At 55.3% G+C, this 27766-nt stretch overlaps 1 protein-coding gene across 6 annotated transcripts in view; it reads left to right on the top strand.

Moving 5' to 3' along the window:
• SHANK2 (SH3 and multiple ankyrin repeat domains 2) overlaps positions 1–27766 on the top strand; it is a 570985-nt gene that overhangs the window by 440328 nt on the left and 102891 nt on the right. The gene's annotated exons all lie outside the window — the stretch shown is intronic.

Genomic DNA, 27766 nt, shown 5'->3' with positions numbered 1-27766 from the left:
CTCGCTGCAGGCACCGGGTCTAGTCAAGCTAACTATGCCGTCATTCATCTGAAAGGGCTGGATTCCGGCTACCTGGTTCAAGTACAGGGTGTTCATGTGGAAAACCTGTATCGATAGTCAGTTCTGTGCCCCATGGCGGGGCCTCGGCAGAGGTGGAGAGCCCTGACCCCGCCCAGGCGTGCTGGGGGGACTGGAGTACACAGTCCCCAAGCGCCAGGACAGGGGTGGCGGTGACGGCTCGAGGGAAACAGGTCTACACACACATACACACATACTCATACATTCACACACATTCAGGGACACACGTGCGCCCATGCACACATACATACACACACATGCACCCTCTCTCTCATGCACACACTATAGTAGGACAAATAATGGCCACCCAAAGATCCTCATCCCTGGGACCTAGAAATGTCACCTTATGTGGGAAAAGGGTCTTTGCAGACTTGATGAAGTTAAGGATCTTGACATGGGAGGATGATCCCAGATTATCCAGGTGGACCCTAAACGCCATCACAGGTGTCCTTGTAAGAAGGGGGCAGAGGCAGGTTTTACACGGATAAGGAGGAGGCCACGTGAAGCCAGAGGCACAGGCTGGAGGGACGCGGCCACAGCCAAGGGACACCGATACCCACCAGAGGCTGGAAGAGGCCGGAAGGGTCCTCCCCTAGAGCCTTCTGAGGGAGGACGGCCCTGTTGACACCTTGATTTCTCACTTCTGGTCTCCAGACTGAGAGAATCCATTGTTTTAAGCCCCCCAGTTTGGGGTCATTTGTCACAGCAGCCCCAGGAAACGAATGTACACACGCACGCGTGCACACACTCACACACGCACCTGCTAGGATGCGGTAACACGGAGCAGCAGGTCCAGAGCCTTCATCCATGGGTGGTCAGGAAAGGGCCCCAGAGGAGTGAGATTTAGGCTGAAACCTAGAAGATGAGGGAAAGGCTGGGGAAAGGGCCGGCCAGGCAGATGCGGGGTGAGTGCCAAGGCCCTGCCTGGACCAGGAAGGGGTTCCGTGCGTTCTAGAACACTCTGGGAGGGGGCAGATGAGGTCAGAGGAATGGGTGGGGAGCAGGTCCTAGGGGGCCTTTGAAGATGCAGTGAGGCCCAGGACAGTGGGGGGCCACTGGGGTCTTTGAGCAAAGTGGGGACAGGATCAAGGATTTCTGAAGCCTGGATCTGGCCATGTGGAGATCTGGCCTTCAAGAAATCACAGCCTGCATTCACTCCCTCCAGCCCCTCCCTTCTTCTTTTTTTGACCGTTACATTCATTTAATGCTTTTTTAAATTGTGGTAAAATACACATCGCAAAATTTACCATCTTCACCATTTCTAAGTGTCCAGTTCAGTGGCCTTGAGTACATTCATAAGGTGCGACCATCCCTACCATCATCTCCAGAACTCTTTTCATCTTGGAAAACTGAAGCTCTGTCCCTATTGAAACACTCAGTCCCCCTCCCCCTCCCCCCAGCCTGGGCAACCACCATCCTGCTTTCTGTCTCTATGAACCTGACTCTCCCAGGGACCTCATAGAAGTGGAATCCTGCAGGATTTATCCTTTCATGTTTGGCTTCTTTCACTGAGCATAATGTCCTCAAGGTTCATCCACGTCATAGCAAGTGCCAGAATTTCTTTCCCTTCTAAGGTTGAATAGTATTCCATTGTATGGATGGACCACATTTTGTTTATCCATTCAGCCGTCCGTGGACACTTGGATTGCTTCCACCTTTGGACTATTATGAATCATGCTGCTGTGGACGTGGGTGTACAAATATCTGTTCAAGTCCCTGCTTTCAGTTCTTTGGGGTACATACCCAGAAGTGAAATCACTGGATCAAATGGTAATATTATGTTTACTTTTTTTTGAGGAACCACCATACTGTTCTCCAGAACAGCGGCACCATGTTACATTCCCACCAGCAGTGCACAAGTTTCCAGTTTCCCCAACTCTTGTTATTTTGGTTGTTTTTAGTGTGAGGTGGTATCTCATTATGGTGTTGACTTGCATAATGACCGGTGATGTTGGGGATCTTTTCGTGTGCTTATTATTGGACATTTGTATACCCTCTTTGGAGAAATATCCATTCAGGTCCTTTGCCCATTTTTAAATTGAATTATGTTTTTGTTATTGCTAAGTTGTGGGAGTTCTTTATGTATTCTGGATATTCATCTCTTATCAGATAGACAGTTTTCAAACATTTTCTTATTCACTGGGTTGCGTTTTCACTCCATTGATTGTGTCCTTTGATGCACAGAAGTTTTTAATTTTGATGCAGTCCAATCTATTTTTTCTTTTGCTTCCTGTACTTCCGTGTTATAGCCAAGAAATCATTACCATCCAGCCAGCCCTTTCTTTTCTCTTCTTACTTTTCTCAGCAAATCCCAGGCATCGAGTCACTTCCCCTGTAACACTTCAGTCTGCATTTCTTAAAAGCACGGCATCCTGCTCGTGACACCCAACACCGCTGTCCCGCCTAAGCGTTCAGTTGGTCCCTCAGCATCCTCTGAAACCCACCCATCGTCCCCTTTCCCCAGTCGTCTCAGAAATGGTCCTTTCAAAGCAGTGACTTGGCTCAGGACCCAGTGTGGCTTGTGGCAGCTCTGTCCCCCAAGTTTCTTTCAGTCTAATCCGTCTCCCCTCCTTTTCCTGGGTTGGCTGGACATAGGCTGCTGCGCACCTGGATGCATCTCTGTCTCCTGTGCTGTCACTGACCTGTTCTTTCTGTGCCTCCTACTTCTTGTAGGTGGAGGTGAGCGCCAGTAGCTCCATCCACTGGGCCCGACAGCCCACTGGGGGTACCACGTGGTTCATGCCTCATCCCATCAGGAGGCACGGAGATCTGGTCCCTCCCCCCGGGGTGACAGAAGCTGGGCCTACGGGATTGGGCGGTGATGGCTCTGTCGTGAAGCTCCCCACCCGCCTTTCACCCAGGGGGTCTCTCTGTCTCTCCAGGGCGGGCTCCGCCGACATCGATGAGTTCATGAGGGCTGGCGAATGATCATTTCCTAATCTGACACCCCTTGCACAGTTATTACCTGGGATTCTCCAATCGTGAAGAATGTTCCCTGATCAAATAAAATGATTTGGGGGAATTCCCTGGCGGTCCAGTGGTTAGGACTCGGCGCTTTCACTGCCGGGGCCTGGGTTCGATCCCTGGTCAGGGAACTAAGATCCTGCCAAGCCGCATGTGGTGAGGCAAAAAACAAACAAACAAACAAACATGTGGTTAAGCCGAAACACTATTTGTACAAGAAGGCAAAATAGATGCTTGATGCTTTCTTTTGCCTTATCAAGTTTCTCTGTAAGGAGCTAGTGCTTTAGCGATCTCCATCCATATCCAGGGAGTTGGGTCTGTATCGCTTTGTTGGGGGCAGTGGGGGGTGTCTCTTTCTCCCTCTGTCTGACTGTGTCTCTCTTACATATCCTTATAGACTCACAGGAGTTTATATATTCAGTGCATCTAAGTCCGTTGCAGACATTATTCTCTTTGACTGTCCCGTCTTTGCCCAGTGGCAGCCCCTCCTGCCCACATCCAGGTCTGGGGACCTGAGGGCCTGTCTCCTCAACAGGCACTAGTGACTCTCCAGACCCTCCTGCCCCCTCATCGGTCCGGGGGGCCTCAATGGGATTCAGGGGTTCACGTAATGATGTCTCTCGGAGACCCGGTGTCCCTGCCCGCGTGGCTGAGCAGTGTCCGCTTTCTGGTCATATCTGCACCCCACCCCGTTGCCTTCTAAGTCAACACCACCTTATTTCAAAAAATTAAAAAATCAATAATAATTTTTTCTGTAAAAAATTATTGCTGTACATTTACCCTTTTTAGCTTTTTGTGGAATGACCATCCTGGTTACCATATTTACCGAGTGCCTGCCATGTGTTAGACCAATACCAGTTCACCACAGCCCTGGAGGACGGGGGTCTCCAAGCAGCATCAGATATAAATGGGGGGTGGGGGCAGTATTTTGTTGTAAAAGAAGGTTCTATAAAATAATCAAAATCTAGACTGTTATCAAGGAAAGAAAGGAGCCTCTGGTTGAACCAAGAACATGGGTCTGACTCAAAGGCGCTTTCCAACCCACCTGGGAAGGGAGCCACACCTGGGGCCGCTCAGATCTCAGGAGAGAACCAGGAGTACACAGTGTGGATGCTGGAGTGAAATCTGGTACCGTCCACTCTTTTTTTCTTAAGATTTTTTTTTGAGGTGGACCATTTTTAAAGTCTTTATTGAATTTGTTACAATATTGCTTCTGTTTTTTTTATGTTTTGGTTTCTTGGCCACGGGGCATGTGGGATCTTAGCTCCCCGACCAGGGATTGAACCTGCCCCCGCTACACTGGAAGGCGAAGTCCTAACCACTGGACCGCCAGGGAAGTCCCGTACAGTCCACTCTGGAAGAACAAATCTTATTGGAATGTTTAGCGTTTCAATGTAGCCTTTCTCAGAACAGAGTTGACATTTTCCTTGTACTTGGTGTTTTTCTTGCTTGTTTGTTTTTTAATTTAATTTTTATTTTATACTGGAGTATAGTTGATTTACGATGTTGTGTTAGTTTCAGGTATACGGCAAAGTGATTCAGTTATACATATACATACATCTATTCTTTTTCAGATTCTTTTCCCATGTAGGTTATTATAGAATACCGAGTAGCATTCCCTGTGCTATACAGTAGGTCCTTGTGGATTGTCTGTTTTATGTATAGTGGTGTGTATATGTTAATCCCAAGCTCCTACTTTATCCCTCCCCCTCTGGTAACCTTTCCCCTTTGGTAACCATAAGTTTGTTTTTGAAGTCTGTGCGTCTGTTTCTGTTTTGTAAATGAAAACCACTTAAGCCTTCAAAGTCATAAATTTTCTTTTCAAAAATAAGGGGAAATCTAATGAGTCAGCTTTCACATGTGATTCTGAGAAATGTAATAGAGAAAATTACCTTTGGAAACCACTTTCCTCTTCTGAGACTTGTGTTTTCCAAGACGGGCCGCAGATGGGCAGTCAGAACGAGGTGGATCGTTATCCAATTATCCCACAGATCTCAGCCCCGAGACTCGAGCTCGGGAGGCCTGGCGGCGAGGAGGGCCATCCGAGAGAGGCTGATTAGATCAGGGGACACGGCGCCATCCTGCTCGGGATGTGCGTATTTACAGCCCCATCTGCCCATCCGGGAAGCATCCCCGCATCCCTGGCCCCCAGGTTAGGACAGATGCCGGGCCCATGTCCCCACTGCTAGGGGCACCTGCACCGCCCTGTTCCCGGCACCCTTTATAATCACCCCCCTTGCTCGGAGTTCCGCTGTGTGCCTGGCTCTCGGACCTCAGTAAGTCAATGTCCCTTGGGTGACTTGGCTGAGCCGGTGAGGAGCCCAAGCCTCGGTTGCCTGGATGGGGAAGTCAATGCTGAGAAAAAGGGAGCGGGACCACAGTTTTGTTTGGAGAGGGCGGGGAAGGGGTGTGTGTGCACCCGTGTGCCGGGGGACATTCTGATGACACAGCCCCGCAGGCTTCTCTCAGACTCCACCTAAATGTGTCACTTGCACAAAATCTAAGAGCCTGGAAAAGCCCTGGATGGCCCTCCCTCCTTGTAGGCAACTGGGCCTCATTTATTCTGGGAAAATCAACCCCCTTCTCTTTCTAAAGGCCACGCAGAAGGGATCTGCCCACTTCTCTTGGTAGTTGGTTGGTCTACACTTTGCCTCCTCACAGCTAATCTGATGCTCTGTTCTTGCTATTTAAATCCATTCCTATGTGTCTGGGGGACGGGGCCACCAGGGGGTGGGAGCCGGGTCACCAGGGGCAGGGGCGGGATGACAGGCAGATGTCAGAGCCGGCTAGGCTGGCCGTGGGGCCTCGAGACCCTGCCTTTGCACGCGGACCCGTCACTGTTCCCGCCGCAGTCAGGGCAGCCCTGGACCCGCCTCCCCTTCCGTTTGCTGCCCTCTGGGTCTGTCCCGGGCTGACCAGCCCTCTGGGGCCTGGAGCGTCTGACCTGCGGGCACCTGTGAAGTCAGGGCCAGCCCACTGGGGGTGGTTTCTCCTGCTCCAAACACAGGCCCTCACCTCACGCCTTGAACCTCCAGGTAGCTGCCCAGCGTGGTGGGGAGCGGGGTGTGAGCTAAAGCCCACTGTGGTCACATCTCCAGCTCAGGCTCTCCCGGTGTGGCCCTGTTTGTCTTTTTAGGACTCATTGTTGCCTTTGGCCCGCTTGTGGACCGGAGGTGGGCCCCTGGGGGGTGTGTAGTCCCAGCAGGAAGGATGCTGGATGCTCAGGCCTCGGCCGGTCAGCTGCAGGCACAGCCCACACCCCAGGACTCCCTGTGAGGTCTTGGAGATGCAGCCACAGTCCCCTGCCATCCTCAGGACCAGGCTGGGGCTGGTGCCTCATTGCTCCCTGTGGATGGGGATGACAGAGCCAGGGCTCCTGTGTCCCCCCCCTCAGAGAGGAGACCAGGAGGCCCTGTTCTTAAGGCATCTTACAGTGTTGTGCAAACATCACCACTTTCTAGTTCCAGAACATTCCCATCGCCCGAAAAAGAAGCCCCGTACCCATTAGCAATCACCCCCCACCCCATGCCCCTGCCCTGCAACTCCTGGCAGCCACGAATCTGCTTTCTGTCTCGATGGATTTGCCTGTTGTGGGCATTTCCTGTAAATGGCATCATACAACCTGTGACCTTTTGTGTCCCGCTTCTTTCGTTTAGAGCTGTTGCCTTTTGCCCTCAAAATGAAGCCCCCTCCCCAAACCGGGGCGATTGACCACCATCTCTCAGCCCCGTCAGTAAAATGGACACAGTAGCGAGACTGGCCTCACGTTACTATTGTGGATGAGATCCTCAGGGTTGAAGGGCTCAGCGCAGCCCCTGCGTTAGTAATAATAACACAGCTGTTATTATTATCCCTGTTCGGATCTTGCATCACTTAGGAATTGCATCCAGTGGCCAGGAACAAACCTCAGGGTCTTAATCCACAGAGGGATCATGGGATTCTCATGGAGGCAGAAATCCAGGGGTGACACTGAGGCTCCGTGTTGCCACCAGGAGGAGCCAGGCTCCTCCTGGCCGTTGGCATGGCCATCCTCAGTGTGGGGCCTCCTCGGGTCCCAAGATGCCCGCTCCACCCCAGCAGGTCATGGGAGCTCGGGCAGCAAGAAGGAGAAGGGCCGGGGGCAAAGGAGTGAAGGCTGGGCCCACCCCCGTGGAGAGCTTTCTGGAAGCCCCTTAGGTGGTCTTCCCTCGTGGCCACTCCTAGCAGTGAGGTCAGGCTCAGGAGAGACCTTTAGAGCTGGTCCATTGCCTCCACCCCCAAAGATGCAATTGGGGTCCCCGGAGCAAGGAAGAGGAGAGTAGAATGGGTGTTGTCAGACTGGTCCCCCACGGAGCTGGCCATACAGCTGGGGAAACTGAGGCCCAGAGACGGGGTGGGGCTTACCCGTCAGGGGTCAGTGGGGAGGCCTGTTCGCTGTAGGTCTCCGGGCTCAGGGAGGAATGGCAGAGACATGATCAGAGTGTCCAGGGCATTTGCAAGAGGCGGTTCTGTTCGGCCCACTGCCCTGCCCCTGCCCCTTTGCATCTGGTGGGTGGCAACCCAGGGTGGGTACATTTCAGTGGGAGAGGGAAGGGTCCAGGGAGAGGAGCTAGCTCTAGAAAGCACATCCAAGACCTTCTGGGTGGGACGAGGGGGCCAGGGCCTCTTCCTATGCCAGGATGTAGGGGTGGGCTTTGGGTGCTAATGAGGGAGGGTCCCCAGGGAGGCTGTGCTGCCTTGGGTGCCCGCTGGGCTGCACGTCCCCCCACATTCAGGCTGAAGTGGCCACGTGAGTAGCAGCTCATGCCTGCCACCAGCCCTCTCTGAGCGTTGGCACTTCCCTCCCAGGCTGGAATCGACTCCAAGATTAAAATTAATTTCTCTTCCACTTCACAACAATTGTGCGGCCTCTCCCGAGTACATCCTGTCTTTGATTGCACAGAACACTCTGCCTTGTCGCGCTGGAGGCTGGAGCCCCAGAACTGGGATTATTTACCCAACCAGAGCCTCAGGCATGCTGACGATGCTGCCACACCTGTTCACGCTGCCAGTCGAGCGGTTCTCCCAGAACCTGTCAGGGGGCGGGGTGGAGGGGGGTGTAAGGTGGGAGATGCTGCTGCAGCCTCTCCCCACCCAGGGACCACACCCACAGCCGGAGGGAAGGCAGAGCTCAGGGGCCTGCAGCTCCGGAAATCAGAGGAGTGACGCTGGCTTGATGCTGGGTGTGAGGTCTGCCTTCAATGGGCTGGGTGACCTGGGGCAAGCCACCGGCCCTCCGTTACTTCTGCAAAAGAAGGAGCCGGATACTTACCTCTCGGGACTACTGCAAGACTGAACAAGATCCCAGCGAGACATGCTCTTTATATATTGAGGCACTACCCTGGTATTGTGTATCTGGCCCTCACAGTACAAAGAGTCCTCCCGTTGGTCTTCACCAGGTGAGACTGTGTGCAGGACAGGAGTGACTCAGCCCATTTTGCAGATAGAGAAACTGAGGCCCAGAGAAGCATGGCAGGGATGGGCCTGGGTAGGAAAGAGAAGGAGGGGGCGTGTGCATTTGGTACCTGCCCCACCTTTCTCCTTCCGTCACGTAACAAGCATCCCTTCCGTCTCCACCCCTGAAGTCAGCCTCCTGCCCATGTCACCTCCTGCCTGGAACACCACCGCAGGCTCCTGTCAGAACTGAGCTCCCAAGTCCCCTTCCTCCGGGACCTCCCGGCTTAACCTGTGGACCTCCTCTTGCAAACGTGGGCTACCTGAGAAAATCTTAAGATTTAAGAAACCTCCCCCATGCCAGGGATGCTAGCATTTTAAAGGGTGCCCTTGAGGTGTGATACCTGCCTAGCCTGTAGCAGTCAGCACAGCCTAGGTCAGGCTGCGGTAACAAACAGCCCCAAGATCATGGTGGTTTATTTCCTGCTGGCCCTCATGGCCTGATGGCTCTGCTCTGCTCCATGTCATCCTCACTTAGAAGCCCGGGTGGGTGCAGCCCCCACCCACTGGCCGTCACCAGCTGGTGACGGTGGCCGAGGCGGGTTGAGGGGGGAGCCTGGTGAATGGTGTGGTGGCTCTCTAAGCTTTGCCTGGATAACTTGTCACTTCTGCTCCTCTCTCATCGGCCACACACAGCCTCAAGAGGGTGGAGAAGTGACACCTTGCATATGCCCAGACAGAAAAATGGGGCTTCTGGTGAACAGAACCCAAAAGCGAGAGCCTTTCGTGCTAGAATTCCTGGCCAGATGGAGGGCTGGGGAGAAGAGATGCTTCGGGCAAAGTGCCTTGGCTCAGCTGTGCCACCATCCTAACTTCTGGGCATCTGTCTGACTCGCTGTCTGTGCCAGCTCCTGGGGTCCCTGGGTTGGGGTCCCCAAAAATGAGATATATGTGGCCTGAGGAGCTGGTGAACAGCATCTCAGCCCTTGCTGGAGGGGCTCAGCCCTCGTCCTATGTCCGCTCTGGGCCTTCGGGCGTCAGGAAGTGGCTCGGGCTGTGATATTTCTCCACACGGCAGCAGAGACACCCTGCCTTGCTCCGGGGTGAGAGCCATCGGCCTCTCCTGCTTTTCCATGAATCTGCTGGGCCTTGGACTCCATGGCATGAAGCTGCCCGCTTGGGGTTTGATCAGATGAGACGAGGTCCTAAATCAGCCGAGAGCCCCGGCCTGCCTGTGATAAGAAGTGGATTCTCCCCACGGTGTCTCCCTGCCTCTTGGTCCCGGGCTTCGTGCCACATTGAATGCAGACATAGTGACTGGTATGTTTGTTTCACAACTACACCCAAACACAGAGTGCATGCTCCGTGACGTCCAGATACCACGGGAGAGGAAACCATTCAAATGTCTGCACAGAGGCCGAGGTATTGAGCGGACCAGAAAACACGTCTGTCTAAATGGGCCCCGCAAACCATGTTGCTGGGGGCGTTTTCTGTTGCCAGCTGAGTTGTGCCTCTCGGCAACCGTCTCTTAGCAACTGTGGGTGTGGGGTACCACGCTCTGCCGGGAGGGGGGCTCTGGGACCAAGGCTGCCTGGGAGGAGATGAAGGCAGAGCTGTTTGGGGGGTGGGGCAAAGGCCTGGGCTCTGCAGCAGGCAGGGGTCCACTAAGACTCCAGGCCCCCATGTCCCAGAGGTCTCCGTGGGGTGAATGGGTGGGGACCGCTCTTCCTCCATTACTCATCCTTCTACGTGCGCATTTTATACATGAGCATGTCCTACTTTTCCATTTTTACGCAAATGTCTTTTATTCCATTTCCTGGTTTTGTTGGCAAGCAGCTGGGCTGGGGTTACACCTGGCACCGGCGTGATCGACCTCTGGATGGTGTGGGGTATGGAGATTTGAGGGTCCTTCTGAAACAGCAGGGGGGCTGAGCCATCAGAGCTCAGTTCCCCCACTGCTCGGACTCTGGGCAGGTTCCCTGATGTCTGGGCCTCAGTTTTCTGACCTGTAAAATGGGGGTAGGCCCAGGCACTGAAGAACTAGCCTGACCCAAAGAGAGGTCCGGCCCTTGCCTTCAGCTCCTGGGAGGGGCTCTCTGGGCCCCTGGGACGTCCTGTCCTGCCTGATACGTGTCTTTGTCTGCTGGGGCTTCAGCCACCACAGTCTAACAGTGTGGTTTGTGATGGGGGGTTGGGGCCACCCCATATCAGTTTTGACCTCTAGAACAGACTGGAGAGAAAACGTATTAGCCCAACCCTCTGGGAGGGGCTGGAGGCCAAAGGTCAGCACGGGGCAGTGTGTGATGGAGCCCCAGGAAAGACTTCGACACCCTGGTGGGGGGAGCGTCCTGGGTTGGGAGTACGTGCATGTGTCATCACGCAACGATGCTGGGGTGAATGTATCCACCAGGCAACAAGCAGATAGAGATGGCGCTCGGGTGGTGATACCTGCTGGAAGGGGACCCTCACGTGGGTGCTTAAGGTCCAGGGCAGGAGGGCGTCTCTCCAGAAAGGCATCATTGGAGCCTGAGTGGAGCAGCCCTTCCAGACCAGGGAAAGGTGTTCCAGGCAGAGGGAACAGCCAGTGCAAAGGCCTGGAGGCAGGAAGGAAGTCCCAGAGTGTGTTCTGGGAGCCGAGAGCTCCGCAGGGAAGCAGGCGTGTCGTGGCAGAAGGGGTAGGCGTGACACAGGCGAAGCAGCGGTGGCCTCACTCCGGGAGCAGGGGTGGCCTGGGGCCCGACCTACACTGGGGAAGGTCACGCTGGCCGTGGGTAGAGAGCAGATTATAGGTGCGCCAGCGGGAGACCCAGCCCAGTCGAGTGCAGGGATGCCACTGGACGTGGAGGACAGGTCAGAAGGATGGTCTGAGGGAGAGTGGACAGGACTTGCTGATGACTCTGAACTGGGGGGGACGGTGAAAAGAGGAATCAGGCTGACCACACTCCCCTGTTGGCCGTAAGCGTCTGGGTGAACGCTGCGGCTTGCTGGGCTGTGAAGGCGGGGCCGGGACAGGTAGAGGGGCCAGAGCCGGGGCCTGGCTCTCAGACGGTGTGGTCTGTGGTGCTTCCTGGACATCCAGGTGAGGGGCAGGTGCCGAGAGCAGGGCCAGGGCCAAGAGGCAGCGTCCAGGTAAGACCAGTGGGTGAGAGGCCCCCGGATGACCCAAGACATCACTTAGGATGGGGGGAAAGAACAGTGGCCGGAACCGAGAGGTTCGTGGGAGACTTGGGGGCGGGAACCACGGAGCCTCTGGGAGAGGACGACGGGGAGCAATGCAAGGGGACCGCTTGTGGAGGTTCTCTTTGCAAAAGAGACGAGAGAAACGGGGCCTAGTGGCTGGGAGGGAGGTGGGATCGGGCAGCCTCTCCCCACCGAGGGTCTCTCAGCTTATGGGGCTGATCTGCACGTCGTGGGGTGTCGAGCACCTCCTGGTCGTGACATCCAAAAATGTCTCCAGGTGGGGGTCGCCCGGGCGGAGGACCCCTGCATTGCGGGGAGATGGTTCAAGGTTCGGCTTTGTTCTTTATCAGGCCCCTGGCCCTGGGGGCGGTTATTTGACAGACAGGACTGGGTGGCAGAGGAAAAGGTGGCCGTGAGTCCTGCGAAGGCTGGGGGACCGTGGTTGCCCTCTGGGAGGGGGCAGCATCCACCAGACCTCCTGGAGGAACCCCTGCCCGGGAAGGGGGAGGAGGGGACCAAGCACCGCCTGCCTTCGGGGGCGTGGTCCTTTCCCCTTGTCCCCCGGGAGAGCAGTAGCACGTGCACCCCCCTCACGGAGACTCGGGGCCGGGGAGTGAGATGCTGCGAGTGACGGGCCGCCCCCCGCCACGTCCATCCATCCGTTCTCAGCGCTGGTGGCTGCACGTCTTCCCGCGAATGCCCCCAGCCTCGGCCCCTCCTGAAGCCGGGAAGCCTCCTGGAGGTGGGAGGGGGGCACCTGCCGTTCCCGGGATGTTGGGTCCCAGGAGGTTCTGGGCAGGCTGAGGCTGGCCTCTCCTGTCCCACACCCCCAGGGCACACCAGGGCCTCCTGCGCTGAGGTGACCACACTCGAAATGGCTCCTCCCCGTGCGGGGACAGAGGCCCCGGCAGTTCCCACTTCTGGGATGTCTTCCGTGTTCCTGGCAGCAGGTCCCGCTGTACACCCCCCTAGGACTGAGGCCGGGGACCGTCCCCCCTCCCAGTGCCCAGCACAGCCCAGCCGTGTCTTCCCCACATCCAGCCTGGCTCCCGCCTGCCTGGGAGGGATCAGGAGGTTGGAGGAGAATCCCAGGGCCCCTCGCTACCCTGACGGCCTCTAATTCTCTCTGGTTCATTGGTCCGGAGCAATGCGGTCCAGCAGAACTTTCTGGAAATGTCCCATCTGCCCGATATGGTACCACTGGCCACACATAACTGTTGACCATGTAAAATGTAGCCAGGTGACTAAGGAACTGAATTTTTATTTAATCTTAAGCAATTTAAACTTAAGTATCCACAGGTGGCTGGGTGACCATATTAGACTGCCATCACCGTCCACTTAGAAGACCCCCCAGCGGCTCCTCCCTTCCTCCCTTTCTCCCTCCCTTCCTTCCTTCATTCCCTCCTTCCTTCCTGTCAGTCTCTTCCCAGCACCTGCATGTGCCCCGTCCACACCTGGGCCTGCCGGGCTTCTGGGCCGGGGCGTGGGTCGGGCAGTAATAAATTAACAAGAGCACATGCTCTGAAGGACGTAAGCCAGAGGGACATGGTGGAGGCCAGCCAGGAGGTCAGGGCCACCTCTCTGAGGAGGTGAGCGGGGAGCTGGGAGCAGAGAAGCCGAGGCTGGCAGCACCCCCGGTCCCCTGGCAGTGGGAGCGGCTGCAGGAAGGCGCAGAGGTGGAGACTGGCAAGAGCCTTGGGGACGGGAGGTCCGAGTGATGGGACAGAGGTAGGGCGGGTGGGAGAGGCAGGCACAGGCCCCAGAGGACGCGGTGAGGAATTCAGATTTTATTTCCAGGGCGACAGGGTTTGGGATAGGCAGTAACACGGGGGTGGGTGAGTGCGACCCAGCCTGTCTGGCTTCCGCGGGAAGAATGGATTGGAGGGGGGTGCAGTGGGTTACATAGTGTCCCCCGCCCAAATCTCACTCCATCAGCAGCCTCATTTGGAACTAGGGTCTTTGCAGGTGTAATTATAAGGATCTTGAGATGAAATCATCCTGCATTCCGGGCCCCAAATCCAATGACTAGTGTCCTTCTGGCAGGAGGGGAGACACAGGAAGTTGGGAGAAGCCCCCGGCAGAGCTGGGAGGGAGGCTGCAACAGATGCTCCTCTGCGCCTTCAGGAGCTTCAGTTTGGGGCTTCTGGCCCCCTGAACTGTGAGAGAATGGGTTTCTGTTGGTTGCAGCCCCCAGTGTGTGGTACTCAGTTGTGCGGCCCCAGGAGACTCACCCAGGGGACAGGAATACCCAGAGGAGGCCCACGGTCCATCCGAACATTGGGGTGGAGAGAAAGAGTCAGACTGGGGGTCTGTTCCGAGGCTAGAACTCACAGATGGGGGGATTCTGGTCTTCTTCACACTCAGCAGGGCGACCGCGGGGCCCTCTGGGAGAGGCAGCTGGGGTTGGGGTGGATGGAGAGCCCCGCTGTGCCTTGGGGGGGTGAGATGCCCACTAGACAGCCCGCTGGGTCCAAAAGGTGCCAAGGAGCCGTCGGCCAGCTGTTCTTGTCGGCTGGCCCACTGACAGCCCCAGTGACATGCTTTTACCCTGACTCACCTCAGGGACAGCCCGGCAGAGCTGCCAGGGCCCCTCCTTGGGGGAACCGGGCTCAGCTCTGGGAGCTCCCAGCAAGGTGTGGACAGAACCGGGAGGTTTGTTTTAGCTCAGAGAAACCAGAGCTCAGAAGCCTATCTTCTCCTGGGTTGAGGGAAGGGGCCGCAGGTGGCCTTGGGCATGGGGTCCCACCCCTCAAAGTCCTTCCCCCTCCCCAGCAGGGACCTGCAGGCTCCTTAGGCCTGGACACAAGCATGCCTCCCACTGGCAATACCTGTCAGGCACACTCTATCGCGTTCTGCCTTGAAGCCATAAATCATGTGTTTCTCGGCTTAGTTTACCAATGTCGCCGGGAAAGGTTCATAGCAGTGGTCCTCATCCATCTCCATCCTACCTCTTAAATTCTCCTTGCCCGTGTGCACCGGCAAAATCTCCTCCCTCCGAGATGGTCACCAGCCTGGGTTGCTTGGGGACGTCGCAGTCCAGACTGGCCCCGGGCTGGAGCCGGGTCTCTGGATTCAGGAGACCTAGATTTGAGTTCCATTTCTCCACATATTCCCGCTTGTCAGCTCCTGCCTCAGTTTCCTCGGCTGTAAAATGGGGATCAGGACGGAGGGACATTGTGAGAATAGGTGCCTCAGTGTGAGTAAAGCATTTAAAACTCCTGTTGGACATACAGAACCCCAGAAATGGGGCCGTCCGGGGAGGTCATCAGCAGACTCTTTCTCTCCACCCCAGTATTTGCATGGAAGTTTCCTACGGGTCTTCCTGCCCTGCTGTGTGGTCACTCAGAGGGGAGACTGGAAGGTTGAGTCCCCCTGTAGCCTTTGGAGCAGGTGCTGTTCCCATCCCCCTTACAGATGGGGAACTGAGGCCTGGTGGGTGTCACACTTGCCTCCACAAATGTCTTCGTCGGCACAGGCTGCCATAGGCTGGCAGCTTAAACAACAGACACTTGTTTCTCCATGTCCTGGAGGCCAGACGTCCAAGATCAAAGTGCAGGTAGATTCAGTTCCTGGTGAGGGACCTCTTCCTGGTTTGCGTCCTCGAATGACAGGGAGAAACAGGGAGAACACGGCACTGGTGTCTCTTCTTATAAGGGTGCTGACCCTATCAGATCAGGGCCCCACCCTCATGACCTCACTTAACCTTGATTACCTCCTTAAGTGTTCCATCTGCAAAGGCAGGCACATTGGGGGTTGGGACTTCAACAAATGAATTTGTGGGGGGACACACGTATTCAGCCCGTAACAACAGACTTTGTACTTGGCCTGCGGGCAAGGCAAGCATGGATGAACAGCCCAGCTAGTGATTTCAGAGCAGATGGGAAAGAAGGACCCCACGATGGAGTCTCTGGAGGGAAGGAGGAGAGGAAGGGGCATCGCCTCTGTGCCCACAGGTGGCGGCAGCATTGCCCAGAAGAGTCAGCTCTCCGAGTTCCTGGTGATCCTGATGGGGTTACCTGCTTAATTAAGTCCTTCACTGACAGCCCCTGAAATCTGCATTTCTCCCAACCCAGTACAGGCTTCTTAAAGGCAGAACAATTACGTTTTTGTTATGATGAGGCTGCAGCAGGGAAATGATGCTTCTCATGGGAAATATTGAACCATGTCTCAATTAGACTGGCTAATATTTTAGGCTCCTGAAGTGCCAGGCACTGTGGGAAGAGCTTAACTTGCATTCTCACCCTGAAACTCCACACCCACCCCATGGCACCTCTGGGGAAGCCGAAGTAGAGAGGTGGGCGTGGAGTGGATGCACCTGTGACCCTAGGGGTGTAAGTACCCGTTTCCACCCAAGTGTGGAGACCAGGGCAGAACAAAGTGAAGGCACACGTGTTCTGGACCAGGCACATCCTCACAGTAGGGAGTGTTGGCATCCATGGACCAAGGCCAGCCCAAGGGTCAGTTCCAGCAAATATCACCAGCCTGTGCCAGCGCTATGGGGTCCCTGGGCTGTGACCTCCCCTCCAAGCCCAGGGTCCTCCTGATGGAAGGGCAGCGTCCCCCTGTGGTCGGCTGAATCACCGTCCCCAAGACATCCGCATCCTAATCCTCCCGACCTGTGTGTATGTTGCCAGCCACAGCAGAAGGGACTCTGCAGATGTGATGGGGTCAAGGATGTTGAGATGGGAGATTATCCAGGATTATCCAGGTGGGCCCAGTCTCATCGCAAGCATCCTTACTAGAGGGAAGCAGAGGCAGATTTGAATACAGATGGGGAGCAGGCAGAGGTTGGGGTGTTGCAGCCACAGCCAAGGAACAGCTGGAGCCCCCAGAAGCTGGAAGAGGCAGGAAGGGTCCTCCCTCCCCTGGAGCTTCCAGAAGGAGCGGGGGCCCTGCCCACACCCTGATTTCACCCGACAGTTGAACCTGCAGAGCTGTGACAGAAGTTTGTGTTAAGCCACTGAATTTGTGGTCATCTGTTACAGCCGTAATAAGAAATCTGATACACTCGCATCTGGGTCTTCAGGCTTAAGTGATTAATACACAGGACGTGCTTAGAACTGTGCCTGGGGGCGGGGCTGGGGGCTGCCCTGAGGGAAGCTTGACAGAAGCCCGGCCTGCGGGCAGGAAGAGGCAGGATGACGGATGATGAGCAGGTGGGCAGTGGCTCCCCCTCATTCATCTCCTGGCTGCTTTTGGGGTGTCCCTGGTCCCCGCAGAGCTCCCCACCCTTTGACATAACTCTCAGGATTGGTGGCTCTGCTTGAGTGTCACGTGTGTAGGTCCTGGAGAGCCGGCCTCCACATTTGCAGACCTTCCCTGCCCAATTTCCCAGGCCCGGGTTTGTTTTCCCCACATTCCGCCTGGTGTCGGCCTTTAGATGTGGGCTAATGTAACCCGGAAGTTTGGTACTGCTCTCTGAGTGGGTGTTAATTACGCTGGATTGCGGTATTCATAAACCGCATGCCTCGCAGTTCTTCTCTAAGCAGCCGGCCTTGTGCTCTGTGACTTACTTACTGAGTCCCAGCCGCAGGCCTGGGGTTGGGTGACGGGTCCTGCTGCCCATGGGATTCTAGTGGGAGGACTGCCGAGGCGTCGTGCGCCTCTGTCCTTGGAGAGCGAGGCGGGACGTGAGTGCCTGTTAACACGGGACTTGGGTCCTAAGGCCCAAGGACTTTTCCCTCTGGGTTCATTTTCACCTTCTGAAATGGCCTCCTCCGTGCATTGTGCTGTGAACACCGAGTTAAAATCGCCCTGTCATCTAGGAAATCAAACTTACATGTGCCTGACATGGTCGACATCCCTCAGGAGTCCCGTTCTCAAGCTTAGGTCGTGTTTGCTGGCGGCAGACCCCACCCTGCTACTGAACATCTGATCTCCATTCCTGCCGCCCTCTCAGTTTCCAAATTCACCCTGAACTTGAACTTGCTCTGGGGCTGGTGGGTCCTGGAAACCCGAGGGGCTACTGTGTTGCCTCTGGTTTCAGATGCTATGTCTCCCTTTTTACCCAGCCCCCCCGGAAGCTCAGAACTAAATTTGCATCCTAACCAGAGTAGACTTGTGGTCTGTCTCGACAACCCCTGGTTTTGACAATTCACTCAGGGTCTTCTTACACCCAGCTCTTTAACGATTTTTCTCTTTTATAGCAAGTTTGGCAAACTATGGCCAAATTTGACCCACCAACTGTTTTGGTGCACCCTGCAAGCAGACAGGTTCTTACATTTTTAAAGGGTTATACGCACACACGCGGGAGAATCTGTGACCTTGACCCTAAAATATCTAAACTCTGACCTTTGCAGGTGACGTTTGCCATCCCTCTTGCACGACGGCAGGTGCATGTTCAGGAGGTTGGCTGCTCACCTGTGGGCCGTGTTAGGTGGCGGGCTTGACAGAAGGTCTGCCTGGGATGCAGCCAGGCTCTGGGCCTCTTGGGCCTGGAAACACATCCCAGCCTCCATCCCGGCAGCCTCAGTCTCCCTCCTTCCAGCCCACCACCCTCCTCAGGTGTCAGGTCCTTACCTGGAAGGACTCGCCCAGGACCCAGAGCTGGGGGCTGGAAACCAGGTCCTGGGCCTGGAGGAAGCGGCGCCCGGCTCCACCCCGGGGCCTGGTCCTGCCTCCCGTCCCTTCTCCCTCCGCCCCAGCCTCTCCCACTATTACTCAGATATTATTCCTCTGCTGGGCTCACCCTCCAGGGCTGCGGATGGCCTCCTCTTGGGGTCCCCCGAACCTCCTCTCGGGGTCCCCGAGTCTCCGACAGCACTCGGCCCCATGTGGGGTCACCAAGGGCCCAGATGCCATGGTGGGCGGGGCACGGCCGCTTGCTTGCTGGGGCCTCAGTGACTATGGGAGCAGGTGCTCTGAATCAAGGGGTCTATCGGGTTGAACCATAGCAAGCTGTTCCCGTTTAACCACCTGACCTACGACAGTGGCGCTTTCCTGGGGCTCCACCCAGGGCGGGGCTGATTGCCTTCCTGGCGCAGGCTCTGAGCCTCACACTGTCCTTTATCCTGAGATGCGCGTTGGGCTTGAACGGGCACCAGATGTTTCGCTCGCCCTCACGTCACCACTGACCCAACGGGGAGCCAGACCAGGGAGCAAGAGAGGTGGGGACAGAGACCTCCCTGACCGCTCACAAAGCCAGCGCTGGTCCATGAAGCTGAGCTCTGTGGGCGGGCGGGCTGCTGGTACCGAGCCCAGAACTGGACCAACCAGCCCGACAGCTGCCACCCAAGGAGCCAGTCCCCGCCACGGAGGGTAGATGGGGGCTGCCACAGGCAGAGATGCTCCGGCCCCGCTTCCCCTCTGAGCCCAGCTGGTGGTGGGCCATTCCTCGCCCACCCCTCGGGCTCTGGGCCCGCAGAGAGGCTGAGGGCATCAGGCCCTCTGAAGGCCTCGTCCACGAAGTGCTGCAGGTAGTAGCACGTGGTTAATGGGTCCGTGCACGGTGTGGATGGAAGAAGGTTGCCTTTCTTTCCTTCCCTCAGCCTCACCAGACCTCCGGGACCACGGTCCCCCAGACAGGAGCAGAATAGCTGCCCCTTCCCTGTCCCATCCTAGAAGCATCTAAACACAGGGATGGGAAGTGCAGCCCTTCCTGTTGCTGAGATAAAGTGGTGGAATCCGGCGACTGCAGAGCTGTGTTGAGGAGGATTCCAGTGTTCACCCCGTGCTCAGGGGACGTGCACATCCTTGTGGATCTGTGGAGGGCTTTGGCCGTCCTTGCTCTCACAGTGATGAACTAAAGACCTGTTTGGTCACGAGACAATGGCTGGGCTGGAGGGCGGGCCGGGGGAGGACCTGGAATGCTGCTTGTATTAGTGTCTTAGGGGCTAGAAGAAAGTACCACCGCTGGGGGCTTAGAACAGCGGAAATGTATTGTCTCATTGTTCTGGATGCTAGAAATTCCACATCAGGGTGTCAGCAGGGCCTCGCTCTGCTGAGGCTCTAGGTAAAAGATGCCTCCTCGCCTCTTCCAGCTTCTGGGGGCTGCCAGCAATCCTTAGCTGGCAGCTGCTTCCCTCCAACCCCACCTCTCTTGTCGCATGGCCTTGCCCCTCTGTCTGTATCTGTGTCCACGTTCCCCTCTTCTTATAAGAAGAGTCATTTTGGATTAAGGACCCACCCTAACCCAGTACAGCCTCATCTTAACTTACATCCTAATTATATCTCTGCTGAGACCGTATTTCCAAAGAAGGCCACATTGACAGGTGCCGGGAGGTGGGACTTCAGCGTCTCTTTTCAGGGGGGATGCACCTCCAGCGACAGCACTGCTGCACAAAGCCAGGCCTTGCAGAGCCTTTTCCAGTTTCAACACTTTGTTTTCGGAAGGATACATGAAAAAGACCCCAAGTGGCAATTTCTTTGGAAAACAATTGTCATGGTCCACAAAAACTGAAAATGCACCAACTGTAAGAGCAGCGGTTCACTCTGGGGCACACACACCACCACTGCCACCCCCTGCCAGACTCACGAGCGCTGGGGACACACACAAGAAGGTTCCAAGCCGCTCTGCTCACAGTGGCAAGAAACTGGGAATGACACGAGTACCTATTAACAAGAGAAATGATCAGGAAACTGTGATGCGTTCGAAGAAGGGATGCCATCCAGCAGTGGGGAAATGAATGCATGTCAGCCACGCACATCAGCGCGGATAAATCTCAGAAGCAGTGTGGAGGGAAAACGTTAAGTTGTAGAGGAAGGCATAAAGTGTGATTACAATTTATGTCAAGTTCCCTGAAAAGGAGGCAGAATGAATCAATGGATTGTTAGGGGTATGAACGTGTAATAACACACAAAAACACAAATGCAGAATCCCAGTTACTTTGGGACAGAGGTGGGGTTTGCACCTGGTGGCCTCAGCAGTGTCATAGCACTCTGATATATATACTCCTGGGATGATGCTTCATTAAAAGTATGACTTATCTAAATACACTTATATAAAGAAGGAGAGAAATATTCGAGAGGACGTGTGCATGTGTGTGCATAAGTGAAGACAAACATCTGAGCAGCACGGATGGCCCCGGCAGGCATCAGAGCAAAGACCAGGGTGGCCTTTCCTTGGACACCTGGGAACTGAAGAGATGGCCCTAGCCCTGGTGGTGGCGAGGCAAGCAGGGTCCCAGGAGCCGGGGTCCTGAGCTCACTGGGGCTTTTGATTTGCACCCATTTCGTTGCACTTTTCCACAGGCATGTGCCCAAGCAGCAGCCATGTCCCGGGAGTGTGGAAGTTGCAGCTGAGCTGTTTGGTCCTTTTCCATGTTGCCTGAACACCCACTCGGGGCCTTGTCCTCGGGGAGACCCCCCGGCCAGGGCTGCTGCCTGGGCTCCTTGCAGTGAGAGGCTGGGGAACCCGCAGAGCTGGCCCATGAAGCACACCTGGGGAGCACCTGAGCGGGGCCCACGTCAGGACACCCCGTGCGCAAGACGTACGGGGGTCGGGGCGGGTGTCCAGGGCTCTGTGTAGGGGCGGCCCCGGGACCCAGCTGCCCCAGGCTCCCCTGGCTCCAGGCCTGGGCCTGTTCTTGGTAAGAAGGCGCATTTTCCAGACCCTTTTTGCTCTGGCCTGAAGCCCCACCTGGAGACACGGGCCTGGTCAGCTGGATGCCAGGTGTTCACCTGTCCTGCGGCAGTCTTGAACTGTACCACCGACATCAGAGGCGGGGTGTTGTAAGTGGGCTTCCGTGGCTCTCTGGGTGGTCCTCGCCAGCCCCGCCCTGCCTGCTCTCGCACTCAGAGCCCCGTGTGTGCAGGCAGGAGGGGGCACCTTCAGGGCCCTTATTAGAACACGCACCTCCACAGGGCACCCTCGAAGGCCCCCTTGACCCGGCACAGAGCCCGGGGTCCCCAGGCTCCCCCTATGATGGTCTCAGTGCTCACGACCCCCAAGGGCTGCCATCCTTAGCAGCTTGCAGACATATTTGGGATGAGGCTTTTGGTTCCCTTTCAGCAGCAGCCTAGTTTCGTGATCCTAAGTGCCTGGGAGAAGAACTGAAAATTGCCTTTTATTGCCATTTTCAGTAGAAATGAAGACAATTCTCTAAACTCCTTTGTTCATCCTGGAAGGCCCATCCTGAGTACCTGGCTACCTAGAAATTCTCCCTAAACCGTTAAAGGAACAAAGGATTCTCAGATGACACCTCCCCCAGGACGCCCTCCTGGATTGCCCCTGGCCAACAGGTCCCTGCCCTCTGTGAGTTTTTAACCTTTCCAAGACCATGGTTTGATGCAGGGCTGAGGTAAAGCATGGGAAGATAAACAAATGCAGAAATGCCCTCAGACCCGAAGTCCTCTGTCTCTCTCCCATGTCACTCTGCCCTGTGATATAGCCCAGGGGTGGGGGGATCCATGAAGGATGAGATATAGGTGGTAGGTGGTGACCAAGTGCCTGGGGCTGCTGAGGGACCAATGCAGGAACGATATGGGAAGGAGAGGTGGGGAGCAGCCAGGGGCTCCAGTTGGACCTGTGGAGTCGGGGGTGACGATGCTGTCTGGACCTGCCCTGGCCTGCCTCACCGTCCCCTCCGAGAGCAGGACCCCAGCCGACAGGCATCTGTGAACTTGCCCTTTGCAACCTTCGTGAGCTTTCCATCGGGGACTTCTGTGAAAGAACCCTTTCCTGCACTGTTTTAGCACCAGCCCTGGGAAGTGGCATCTTTGATTTGAGAACCTCAGAGCTCTTTTTAAAAGGATGCCGCTTCTAATAAATTCCAAAGCCTCGGCATTTGTGGGTAAGCAGGTCTTGGGTTATAGAAATCTGGAAACCCTAAGTTTGCCTATTAGTCACTATGGCGACAGGTTCAACATCCTCAGGGTGCCCAAAGGTTCCATTTGGAAGCAGCGTTCATCTTTAAAGGACCATTTGTTTTTCAAAATCAAGGCGTTTTAAGATGAGAGAGATTTCCATTGTTCTTGGCACAAGTCCTGTGGATCCCCACGGGTCCTCTCGCGTAACACTGGGATCTAAGAGCCGCTTTAAATATTCAGAAAGCCTAAAGGAGCTGGAAGGGCTGCCTGGGTACCCCGTGCATGCCAGCACTGTGTCATATTTACGTCTAAAATCACATCCGCTAACTCAAAATTCTCCGGACCTGTTCTGCCCACTGGCACCAATCAACAGCTCTGGCTGGCAGTTACATTTGTCTTTAATTAATATAAAATGGAAACTTAATTATTACTTCACAAATGCAGGCTGCTTAGAAAACTGTCATCCTCAGAATCAGTGAACAAAGGGAATCCTTGGAGCCCAGTTCAAGCTTCCGTGTTTGCCTTTGAGAAGCCCAAGGCTTCGAGCGGGATGGGGACTGGCCCGAGGTTACAGGACGTGACTTCTGCCACCCCACAGACCCTCTGGCAGAGCGGCAGCAAACCAGACTCAGGCAAGAAGTAATTCTTTGCCAGTCAGGCCGCAGGCGGGGCCTGGAAACTGAGCGCAAAGGCCATCTGTGTTAGAGGCAAATGTGCCCATTTTCCAAATCTAAGAATGGGTTAAGCTGATGGAATTTCAGGGGCACTGAAGCACCCCTCTAAGGCCCCCGTTGGTCCCGTAACTGTTTTTTAATTGTGATAAAATACACATAACATAAAATTTACTATCTTAACCATTTAAAAGTGAACAATTCGGTGGTATTAAGTGCATTCACAATGTGACACCACCATCAGCACCGTTCAGCTCCAGAACCTTTTCATCCCCACAAAAGGAAACCCCATTCCCATTAAGCAACCCCCCCGCCCCTCCCCCTAGTCCCCAAGAACCACCACTCTGATCTCTGTCTCTGGATTTACCTATTCTGGACATTTCGTATAAATGGAGCCCTGCACTGTGGGACCTTCTGTGTCTGGCTTCTGTCACCAAGTAGAATGTTTTCAAGGTTCGTCTGCATGGTAGCATGTATCAGTGCCTCGTTCCTTTTTTTTTTCTTTAATTGAAGTAGAGTTGATTTACAGTGTTGTGTCAATCTCTGCTGTACAGCAAAGTGACTCAGTTATACACGTGTATATGTTCTTTTTTATATGCTTTTCCATTATGGTTTATCCCTGGTTACTGAATATAGTTCCCTGTGCTATACATTAGGACCTTGTATTTTATCCATTCTAAATGTAATAGTTTGCATCTACCAACCCCAAACTCCCAGTCCCTCCCTCCCTCTCCCCCTGCCTTGGCAACCACAGGTCTGTTCTCTGTGTCCGTGAGTCTGTTTCAGTGTTGTAGGTAAGTTCATCTGTGCCTCGTTCCTTTTTATGGCCAAATAACGTTCCACTGTGTGGACGGACCCCCTTCTGGCTTCTCCGTTCTTCTGGTGATGGACATGTGGGTTGTTTCTCCCTTTAGGCAGTTGTGAATCATGCAGTTCTGAACATGGGGGTACACGTGTGTGGACGCCCATTTTTGGTTCTTTGGGGCGCATCCCCCAGGGGTGGGGTCCTGGGTCCTAGGGTGACTCTACAGTTAACTTATGGAAGCCCTGCCAGACTGTCTCTGTGCCCATCGCCGGGTTCCATGCCCTCGGTTACATCTCTCTGGGGGCCCGACTTGAATGGATAGAGCAGCCTTCTGGGAACTCTCATCCTCTCTGCAGCCGAGTCCCCCAGGTTCCCCTTCTCTTCTTTCACTCAGAAAATATCTGCCTTCAAAGGCAGTCCAGATGCCCTTTCATTTCGTTTTGTGTGTGTGCGGTAAACGCTCTCTGAGCCTCTCCCCGTCCTGGGGCCCAGGGCTGAGGAGTGAGCGGACAGCCCGGCCCCTCTCAAGCCGGTCCAGCGGCCAGGCCCTCGCACAGGCAGGGTTTTTTGATTGAGTCCCATTGCCCCCAGCTGCCCAGGCAAGCATCCTCTCCAAACAGTGAACTTCATTAGCATCAATTTGTGTTTCCATTATCTCATATTCAAAACCAGGCAGCATCCTTCCAGAGAATTCCTGGGGTCCGTGTTGTGAGGGTTATTTATAGCCACCCAAGTGAGGTTCTGCGTAATAAACCGCATTGAGCTCAGTGGCTTGTAACTTGAGATCAAGTTCTATCATCTGCTGTAAACACACGAGACTAAATAGGATGGACTTTCCATCGTGAATGGGCCTCTGTGTGCCCGGGGCCCATGCCCAGGTGGTTGTGTGGGGAGCTGAGTCCTGCAGCGAGAGGCTGGGACAGAGCAGTGCCCCGTTGCTGACCACTGGGGACGTGGCCAGAAGGAAGAGGCAGAGCAGCCCTCACTGGGTCCCTCTGCTGAGCATGGGCTGGACACTAGCCCTTCCATTAACCCATTTTCCAGATGAAGAAACTGAGGCTCAGAGAAAGGATGGGTGATGTCGACTGAAATGAAAAACAAACAGTGTGAGAGCTGTGAGTTTCAGTTTTATTCAGGGGCGTACTGAGGACTATAGCCCGGGAGACAGCCTCTCAGAAAGCTCTGAGGAACTGCTCCAAAGAGGTGGGGGGAGAGGCCGGTATAGATGTGATTTTGGCCAAGGGGGTATGTGCAATCAAGCATAAGTCTCAGTAGAAGGTTGCTGCTGGTCACGAGGAACAGACATCTTAGTTAATGATTTTAGTGCTTTTCCAAGTATGGGAAGATGCAAGAATTCGGGTTCGTAAAAACTTTTTCCTGAAATGTAACTATCTAAGGGCCTGTTTTGCCTGTTTTCCCAAAGCACAGAGTCCCTCCTCCTGCCCTTCATCCTGAACTCCTTTCAGGGTGTATCGTAGGTCAGCGACTGCAGTGGTCAATGACTTGATCCCTGCAGAACCAGATGGGAAGCGACGTTCCTTGCTTTGCAGTGACCTGCCTGGGCTCCCAGGTCTCAGAGCTACAGGGCTGTGATTGAACCCAGCCTGCCTCTCAGGCCCATGGGCCCGCTCCCCAGGGGCTGAGATTTCCCCAGGGGGCCCCCTACCTGTCCGACTAAGTCAATCCCCATGCATCCCAACCAGTGACTGAAAAACTAGCTCTTCTCACAAAGAGAGGCAAGAAAAAGACCCTCCTTGCACGTCAGGAAACATTTCCAGCAAAAGCGTCTGGGGAAACCTGCCTCTGTTTCTTCCGCAGAAAACTTGATGGGAAGTGGTCCGGAGACCTGGTGCTGCCTTTCCTGTGTGACCCTGGGGGAGTCACTCAGCCTCTCTGGTCAGAGTCAAGCAGACGACAGGCAGCTGCTCACCCTGCCCCACAAGGACAGACCAGAAGTAGATTCTTCTTTCTAAGAGAGGGTGGGGAGGAAGGGGTTAAACCCTGTCCAACAACAAGAACACTGGATGACCTCCTCTTGACCCCAGCTGGCCGGGACCTCTTGCCCTCACCTCTGGCCCTCTCTCTCTGGACAGCACACCGGCTTCCTAAGGGACAAGCCAGCCTGGAGCCAGACAGCACGGCTGCTTCCAAACGATGCACAGCGGCCAATGCCTGGCCGCGGGCGTGGTGGCAGGCCCACATGGGACCCTGGTGCCACTTTCCCCTTGAACAGGACAGAGGAGTGTGAGAGACACCAGCCCCTCCTCCAGGCCAATACGCTTGGTCCCCAGCGAGCAAGTGTTTTAGGTTGGGGGGGTGGGTAGCACCAGATGGGAGCGCCAGGAGGGGGAGTCTGATGGTGACCAGGTCCCTGGGCCCTTGGCATCTGCCTGTGGGACACCTCTGACCTTCCAAGGAGGCCTGGCCCGGAGTTTAGCCCAGAAACCACTTCACGCAATAAAATCTCCCCAGGCCTGTGGTATGAGGCTTGGGCAATTTGCGAATACCCCGAGCCTGGACCACGTCTTTTCAGGCTTGAGGAGGGCCCATCGCCTCCTTAGTTTCCGGGGATGAGGCTGGACGCTTCGTGGCAAGTTGCATCCCTCTGAGGGGCCTCGGATCCTAGCATGGATTTGAGACCCGTCTGCCCCCAGCTCTGTGGAGAGGCTGGAGCGGGAGCACGGCCCCCACTGCCTGCGACCCCACCCAGGTACCTCATCTCTGAGCTGAAACACAGGCATCATGGCAGGGGCCTGGGGGTCACAAGCCAGAGGCTGAGCCTCGCCCGTCTCCAGGGCCGAGTCCAGGGATGAAGACATCGTGAGAACAAAGCCTCCCCAGGGTGCTGCCTGGCCCTCCTCCCTCCCAGCATCTTCCTGCTGCTGCCTGACCCAGTAACGGGGATCGTGGCTGGGTCCTGGGGGTCAAAGAGGCGGCTGGGACTCGGCATGGCCCTCAAGGACAGGGGGAGGGTCCGTGTGCACGAGTAATTGTGGTGCAGCGTGGTCTGGGATGCGCGAGGATGTTTGCAGGCAGGTCAGTGGAAGAATGGAGTAGTCAGGGCTCTAGAACATCGGAGTCCAAACAAGGCTCTGGACCAGCAGCCTCCGCATCACCCGGGAGCCAGTTTGAAACGCAGGTCTCGTCTCCACCCAGCACCTGCCGAATCCTACTCTGAATCCTAACAAGATCCCAGGCAATTTGCTTGAACGTTAAGGCTGTAAATGCAAGCTAAGATTTTAAGAGAGTGGGTAGGAGGAGTCTCTTAGATGGAAAAGATGGGGGAAAGACGTCCAGAGGAGTCAAGAGCACGTGCAAAGGCACTGAGGCAGGAAGTAGCTGGACTTGCTAAGGCTGTTTCTATGAGACCCTCAGACCCAGTGGAGAATAAGGAGACGGTTTCCAAATAATGGGATGGGCTGATTTTCAGATGGGTCTTTGACGGTGATGGGGTAGCTCAGAACATTCTTTGGGTGCCCCGGACCAAGAATACTCCCAGGCAGTGGGGCTCTGAGAAGCAGCCCCAACTTGCTGTGGCCCATCTGGGGACCCCAAGCCCTCTGGTGGTTTTTCCCCAGAGTTCCTGCCTGATGATATTTCACAGCATCTTTTTATTCCAGGGAGGGAGGGAGGGAACAATAAATTATTTCAGAGGGATCATTTCAATCCTGTGTGTCCTCCTGGTGTCTCCATGCTTCCTGCAGAGGAGGTGGAGAGAGGTGAAATCACTGAAGCAGCAGCTGCATTTCTCTTCAGCCCTGTTCCAAATAGGAATGTGGCTTTGGTGCCAGGCTTACAGCTCGGCTGCCGTGGTGACCGCGGACCAGAGCCAGCCTGCCTGCCGTCTTGGGGCTGGTTGCCATCAAATTTCCCAGGTTCCCTTTGCTCTGGCGCCAGGAGGAGACACATC

Source organism: Eubalaena glacialis, chromosome 10 (assembly GCF_028564815.1).
Source record: "Eubalaena glacialis isolate mEubGla1 chromosome 10, mEubGla1.1.hap2.+ XY, whole genome shotgun sequence".
Lineage (NCBI taxonomy): Eukaryota > Metazoa > Chordata > Mammalia > Artiodactyla > Balaenidae > Eubalaena > Eubalaena glacialis.
Note: the sequence above shows the minus strand (reverse complement) of the source record. Positions and strands in the feature narration are given on the sequence as shown.